Raw genomic sequence first — 8,042 nt, 5'->3', positions numbered from 1 at the left:
TCACTTTTGTTCTTGGGCATACCCAAAAACTGACCGGAAGTGGCCGGAATCTCATCCCGAATCGCCCGAAACCCACCAGAAATCGAGTTGTTCACGCTTACAAATTGATCAATTCCTACCAACAGGCAGCTAGAGGCTCGGAAAATAGGTCAGAAACCATACCTCACTTGCCGGAATCGGTGGCGGAATCGCACGAGCTTTCAGGAAAATCTGGGTAAAAACCGCCGCTTTTTCGCAATTTCGCGGTATCGTCGCCGACGCCGAGAACGGTGGGGTAGGGAGGCGAGTCGGCCGGTCATTTTGGGACCGGTCCCGACCGAGTGGTGGCAGGATGAGCAACGGCCGCCAAAATGTGGCGGCTGCGGTGGCGTCGAGCAGAGAGAGAGAGAGGGAGACGGGGAGAGAGAGAGAGAGAGAGATGGGGCAATTCCCCTTTTAACCAAAAAACCATTTCAAAATATTTACGATTATGCCACTGAGCTTCATTTGATCGTATCTCTCTCGTTACAACTCCGATTCAAGCTCACTATGCGTCTACGGACTCATCTCAAGCGCTCTACGCAATGGTACAACCGGAATTCCCAAATTTCTTCTGGATAAGAAAATGACTAAAATACCCCTATCCCACGGGTAAATTCTCAATTCCACTTAAATAAATTAAAACATGGGATAAATTTGGGGTCGGGGTGTTACATGGCTGGTTGGTTAGGACATGGATGGTGTGAGCTTGAAAGTATTGTCTGAGGCATATAGCTGACACTACCAAAGTGCAAAAGCCGTTCTCGATGTGCCAGGTATCGAACCTCGTCTTGCAATCCCTTGTTAACATAGTGCACCGGATGTTCGGCACCTTCATGGGGTGGATGAGCACTAAGTTAATGCGGTGGTTGAGACGGAGAGGTACATCGTGAGATGTCCCGGGCTCTGAGTCGAAAATAAAGGGGCCCGGCTCATATACTCCTTGAGCTCACAAAGCCTTGTTACATTCGGCGATCCAGGTGATGTTTCGCTTGTTGCCCTTAAGTGCCTTGAAGAAGGGGCGCTGCGATCAGTGGTCTTAGAGATAAACCTAGTCAGACGCGATGCGTCCGATAAGGGTCTGGATGTCCTTGACATCTTGGGTATCTTCAAGTCTAAAATGGCCTGAATCTTTTCTGGGTTAGCTTCAAAACCCCGCTAGTGATCATGGAGCCAAAGAATTTTCTCGAAGCTACGCCAAGGCACACTTCGTAGGTTGAGCCTCATTTTATACTGCTTGGATAGTGAACATGGCAGATAGGTTGGGGATGTGTTGGTCAGCAGTGCGACTTTTGACTAGCATGTCATCGACATAAACCTTCATAGTGTTGCCAATCCGTAGGGCAAACATGCTGTTCACAAGACACTAATAAGTAGCCCCGGCGTTCTTGAGGCTGAAGGGCATAACCTTGTAGCAGTAGAGGCCATGGTCGGTGATAAAGGATGTATGGGCTTGGTCATCAGGGTGCATGAAGATTTGGTTGTACCTGGAGTAAGCATCCATGAAGCTAAGTAGGGTGTGGCCAACTGTGGCATCAACAAGCTGGTCAATTCGTGGTAAAGGGAAGCTATCCTTCGGACAAACTCGATTGAGGTTGGTGTAGTCTACACACATGCGCTAGCTTTTCTTTGGTTTACGTACCATCACCACATTGGCTAGCCATGTAGGATAGTCCACCTCTTTGATGAATCCGATGCTACTCAGCTTATCCATCTCTGCTTTCATGGCCTCTTATCTCTCTTAGTCATAAGCACGGCTTCACTGGGACGGGTCTAATGGTGGGATTAATGCTTAGCCGATGAGATATGATGTCGGTGATATGCCGGGCATGTCATTGTAAGACAGCGAAGACCTCGGAGTTGAGGTGGAGGAAGGCGACGAGGTCGAGCGAAGCGCTTGTGAGAGGGAGGTGCCGATCCGGGATGTCGTCATGGAGAGTAATCTAGCCCAAGGTCTTCCACTGGCTCACCACTCGGGTGTGATTCCTCCTGGGGTCTTCGGGTCGTTCGGTCGGCCAGCTCACCAAGAAGGATGGGCCTTGGTTATCGCTTTAGGCCTCACCCTATGTTGGCGATTGGTGGATTTTACCATCAAGCACAACACCACGCCAAGTTGGTCGTGTGCACCTTGCCCGTGTCATGGCACGAGGGAACTTCAGAGCATATGTGTAGAGATAAAACCTTCATTTGGACCAAGTCAGGGCACCCAAGGATGACATTGTAAGTCGTGAGGCAATCGACAATAAGGAAGGGAGTAGTGACCGCCGCCGCGTCTTTGAACTAATAGAGATAGGGAGATGGATGCTGCCAATAGGGCTGGACAACATCACCAGAGAAGCTCACAAGGGGTGTGATGCTTAGGTGGGGGTAGGAGGTTGTTCACATATTTATCCAGCTTCCTTTCGGGAATAAGTCCTTTAATGATGTCGCTTAAGGCAACACAAGATTCAGTATCATAGCCACTGAACTGATGAAAATGGCAGAAGACACCTATGTTTGGCATAGGCTTGTTGGTCGGTCTCTTGGGGTGAGGCTTAGGTATTATGGGTGCCTCGTGCACTAAGACATTCTCAAAGATAGTGTTCAGGGTGGTGAAGACCTCAAACCTATGCTTGGGTGTGAAGGGGAGTAGGGCACGATCACTTGTCCTGGGAGGGTTGCTTCAGCTGGGATGGTGATGGTTGCCATGTCTGCCCTGCTTGCTACCGGCCAAGGTAGGCTGGTAGCTATCCTTCCTTTGGGGTGCCGGGCATTCTGTACTTGTGTCTGGGAAAATATTGAGGTGGGGCTGGTGGGTACCGGGCAAGTGGAGGATCACCAAAGGTACTGCAGTGCAAAAGTGGCTGACCCACGCTTGAATTGAAGTATTCACCTTGTGAATCGCCTGTCGCTTATTAGCTCAACAATGTGTTCCAAGGGTTGCCGTGGACCAGTACTGTTGGACTCGCGGAGGCCAATCTTGAAAGCACCTAAGGCGCAGGATCACGCCCTAGGCAACGAGTATTCGTGGTCGAGGCAGTCGTATACCCTAAGGGTCCATCCTCACCGCCAAGCATGTACAAGTCGCCTGCGGTACATGCATCACCTCGATCATGAAAAGGTCCAGAAGGTCTGCTTCTGCTCGTTAAATGAGTTAATAGTGAGGGTTCAGTCTGTAGATCCAATTCAAGGTCGTAGCACTTAGGGTGGGAGGGAAGATGAGGCACATGCCTTCATCACTAAGGCCCGCATCCGAGGGCAGATTGAAGGAGTGCATATGGGTGAGAAGATCCTCTCGCCAATATAGAAGGCCATATGGAGTGGCTTAATGTTCTTTTGCCTGGTGGTAATTGAGGATACGCTTCGGTAAAGGGCCCAGGTCTTGGCTTCGCCTGCAGGGGCCGATGGTCGCGATGTTGCTCACTCTCGACGCCAACCTTCTCAAGAGAAGCCCATGGCAGTCGATAAGAGGAAAGGTCTCGCATTGAAGGCCTGGAGTATGGATTTGCGGTGGTAAGGTTCCCAATCCTATAACGCTTTAGTGTGATAATTTTCCAGTCAATGATAATTTTCCCACGTCCGAGTCCTCGCACCTTCTCCAATGGGTAGGTGGGTAGGCTTTGGGGGGCCTAGGTGCGTCACCCTTGTGTCTTGGAGATTAACAGGATTGGAATAGGGTCTCGTTGACGGCCTAAGAGACGGTCTCGAAATCTCTGTAGACCTTCATCGGTTCATGGGGCCGGCCATTCTACCGAGATATGAAGGAGCCGCGACTTAGTCGTCTCTAGATGGAGAGGGCCTTTACCCTTGCGAGCTTAGAGTAGACTAGGCACTATGGTAGGAGTGCTCGCTGGTTTACCGGGTATGCTCAAGATCCCGGTGAAGTCACGCTGGGAGCCCTTCAACAGGCGTAGTCATGCTCCACCTTGATGTTTTTGGTATGAAGGTGTTCGATTTGATCGAACATCTTGGCGACGCTGACCGAGGAGCTCTACCGCCTGAGATTGGCAATCACAAGCTTTCGAGAGGTACCTCCCAAGGGGTATGGTATCTGAGTATCATGGCTATCCTCGTCGGCATAGTAGAGTGTGGTGTAGAAAAGGCGACGGGCCTAATGGGAGGAGGAGCCTAGGTCGGTAGAGAAAGATGGGGTTCAGAGTTGTTTCCTGCTGCATTTACTCCAAACCTGTTGATGCTTTTTTGGGAGGTCAACTTAGAGATAAATGGATAGCCTTCAGCAGGGAGAAGGTGAGGACCTCAGAAGGGAGGAGCCTGCAGAAGACAAATTTGGAGAAGCAACGTTGCTTTAGACACCGGTGCAGGGTGCCTGGCCAAGGCTCTCCGATGCTTAAGTCGCCTATGGTGGTAAAATTGCAGAGCAACATTAAGAGTGATAGAGAATTTACCCCTTTTTACTTGGGTACTAAATTGTTGATGCTCTTTTTGGGAGGTCAACTTAGAGAGAAGTGGATAGCCTTCAGCAGTGGAGAAGGTGAGGACCTTCAGCAAGGAGGAGCCTGCAGAAGACAAAATAAAAGAAGCCTCGTTAAGCTTGGACACCGGTGTGGTGCCTACCAAAGGCCCTCTGATGCTTAAGTCACTATGGGTGGTAAAATTGGCAGAGCAAAAGAAAAGTGATAGAGAAGGTACCTCTTTTTACTTGGGTACTATTCCCTATTTATGGGGAAGTGAAAGTGGGAAGTTTGCACAAAGTTTCGATGTGGGACTTTGTGCAAATTGCTGTGGTGTGACACATGTCTTGGAGATTAGGTTCGCACCTGGGAGCTTTGGCAATGAGAGTTTCAAGAGAGGTGTTAGCACCTTGAAGAGTATCTTCCTTCAGTGGAGAAGGCATATCTGCCTTGGTGCTAGCCGTTTTGAGGTTGGATATGCTCGGTTGATTATGGTGTAAACAAAGTTTATGGATGTTATAGGGAGTACCGAAGCTATGAGACTGACAGATGAGGAGTCTATTGATGTTTCAATGGGTGGGATACATGTACTGCAAATGTAGAAGATAAAGAGTCAAGCCCTAGAAGGAAAAAGCCTAGAGGCATCAATATTGGTACGAGAAAATTGAGATCTCATACTTGGGAAACATTTGATTTATTGCCTCTTGGAGAAGATAAAAAAAGGCGTACTAAATGTAAAAATTGTGAGACAATTTATGTGTGTGATAGTAGGTGTGGGACTGGAAATTTGTTGAATCACGCTAAAAACTGCCTTAAGAAACCACATGGTGATGTGAAACAGTTACTTATGTCATCATCCTGGATTGCGTTCCCCTAAATTTGATCATATCAGATTTCGTAACTTGTTAATAGAGACAATCATAAAACATAACTTGCCTTTTAGCTTTGTTGAATATGAGGGAGTTAGGGCTTTGTTTGCTTATGTCTCGTCGGATATTAAGTTGCCTTGTAGAAATACTATTAAGGCATGTGTGTTGAGGATTTTTAAAAGTGAAAGACAATACTTCAGAGTTTGTTAAGCTCAGTTCAAGGAAGAATTTGTTTAACATCAGATTTATGGTTATTTTGCTCTTACTACCCACTTTGTTGATAAAGATTGGAGATTACAGAAAAGAATTATCAACTTTTGTCATATGCCTCCTCCGCATTTTGGTGTTGCTTTTGTTGATATTGTTAACTTTAGATCTCTTCTATTGATGGGTGGTAAGTTTTTTCATGTGCGCTATTGTGCCCACATTTTAAACTTGATAGTACAAGATGGACTTAAAGAAATAGATTATTCAGTGACAAAGATTCGGGAATGTGTCAAGTATATAAAGGGATCTGAGGTGAGTTAACAAAAATTCTACGATTGTGTTGCACAAGTAGGGATTGGGGGTAATAAGAGAGGATTGAGACATGATGTTCTTACTAGATGGAACTCAACTTATACCATGCTTGATAGTGCACTTTTCTATCATCGTGCATTTATTAATTTAGGGTTGATTGATTCCAATTTTAGTAGTTGCCCTTCTCCATAAGAGTGGATTAAAGTAGAGATGATTTCCAATTTTTGGGTATTTTTATGAAGTGACATGCTTATTTTATGGGACAAAGTACCCCGCATCAAATTTATTCTTCCATAGATCTTCATAATCCAACACCAAATCAAGGCAGCCATGGATGATGATGATATTTTCATGAACAAGATAGGAACTAAAATGAACATGAAGTTTGAGAAGTATTGGTTAAAGTACAGTTTAATTCTCGCAATTGCAATTATTTTGGATCCTCGCTATAAGTTGCATTTTGTAGAGTGGGCTTATACTAATTTTCACGGTAAGGATTCTCGAGAATTCAAGTGTGTTACAGACACATTGACTTCCCTTTTTCATGTGTACACATAAACTTTATCTCCTCTTCTTAATGCAAGTTATCCAACGAATGAGACAACTAGTCACAATGAAGGTGGAGACACCATTCTTGAGGTAAATTCAAATTATTTCTTATTATTTTATTTATGTATTGTTTCATATTGTATATTTGCATGTAACTAATAGTTGTGTTTTGATTTTGTATGGTGTGGGATTTTGATAATAGTTACAAAAATGGTTGAAGTCCATGTAAGAAAAATGAATTGCATAAGTATTTAGATGAGAAAAGACTAGATAGAAAGCAAGATATAGATGTTCTTTCTTGGTGACAAATGGAGCATTTTCATTATCCGACACTTTCACATTTAGGAAGTGTTAACAATTCCCATTTCTACCGTTGCATCAGAATCGGCTTTTAGTATTGGCGGTAGAGTATTAGTTCAATATCATAGTTCATTATTACCTCAAATTGTTCAATCTTTGTTGCGCACTCGAGATTGGCTTTTTGGAAATGGAGGTAATATTTATATAACTTAATACTAGTAGCTATTTTTTTCTTTTATGCTTTTTCCATTATGTGAATTCTTTGTAATTTTTGTTTTTTCAATGCTTAGCAATAGATGAAGGAAGTGCTGAAGTGGAAGGCCTTACTGAAGATATCTTCAATCTTACTTGTGAAGAGACTAGATCAGGACAATGTTCCAATAGTATTTACCTTGAAGATTGATGAAAGGTAACGATAAATAATTGATATTTTATTCATATTGTATCCCTCCATAATTTTATTTTATTTTCTCATATTTGGTTGTTGTGTTTTTTGTTTCCTTACAGTGAGATTGCATAATTGGTGAAAATTGCAATTTTGAGATTATGTTCATGGAGGATTGAAGTTTTGAGATTAGGTTCATGGAGAAGGCTCTAGACTTATTCCTATTCTCCTTAACATTTTATTTAAAACTTGTTTCAATTGAGATTAATTTGAAACTCACATTGTCTAAGAGTTTTTTTGTTTGCCAATGTATAAGACTTATTTAAGGATTTCAGCTTTATTTTTATTATATCTCTAATTTGAGGTGTTTTCATTTAATAATTTGTGTAAAAAATATTGTTATTTTTGAAATGGGTGAAACGGGTTAAGCGGGTGAAAAACGACCCTATAGCCATAACGTGTCGTGTTATTTGCGAAGTTGTGCGGGTCGTGTTTGGGTCTAGTATTTCTGATCAAGAACTTAACGGTCGTGTTTGTGTCAACCGCTTAAGAAAACGGGTTAACATGAACACGACCGTAACCCGCAAAACGATTGCCGCTCAAATTTATTTGCCCCTTTGGCACCCTTGTGCCTAGGCACATAGCCTTGTGACATGCAAGCTTTGCGCTTCGCACCCGTGCTTCCTTTTGTGCATTTTATCTTGCAAAATGCAAGCTTTGCGCTATCGGCACCCCATACACTTCGCCCTCTTTTATCCTTTGGCACCACCTTACGCAAGTATTCCATTCATGACCTTGTGACTTGCAAGCATGCCCTTTAGCACCTTGTCTTGAAACATGCAAGTCTTATGCTTTCAATACCTCGAGCCTACGTACATTGTCTTGCGACATGAAATTCTTGAGCCTTCGGCACCTAGTGTAACATCCCACCCTCGTGTCCACGCACATTGTCTTGTGACAAGCAAGTCTTAAGCATTCGGCACCTACATTCCCTTCAGTACCTTCTCTTGT

This window comes from Prunus mume, linkage group LG4, assembly GCF_029339155.1.
Source record: "Prunus mume cultivar Tortuosa linkage group LG4, ASM2933915v1, whole genome shotgun sequence".
NCBI classification, from domain to species: domain Eukaryota; kingdom Viridiplantae; phylum Streptophyta; class Magnoliopsida; order Rosales; family Rosaceae; genus Prunus; species Prunus mume.
This window is presented reverse-complemented; position numbering follows the sequence as displayed.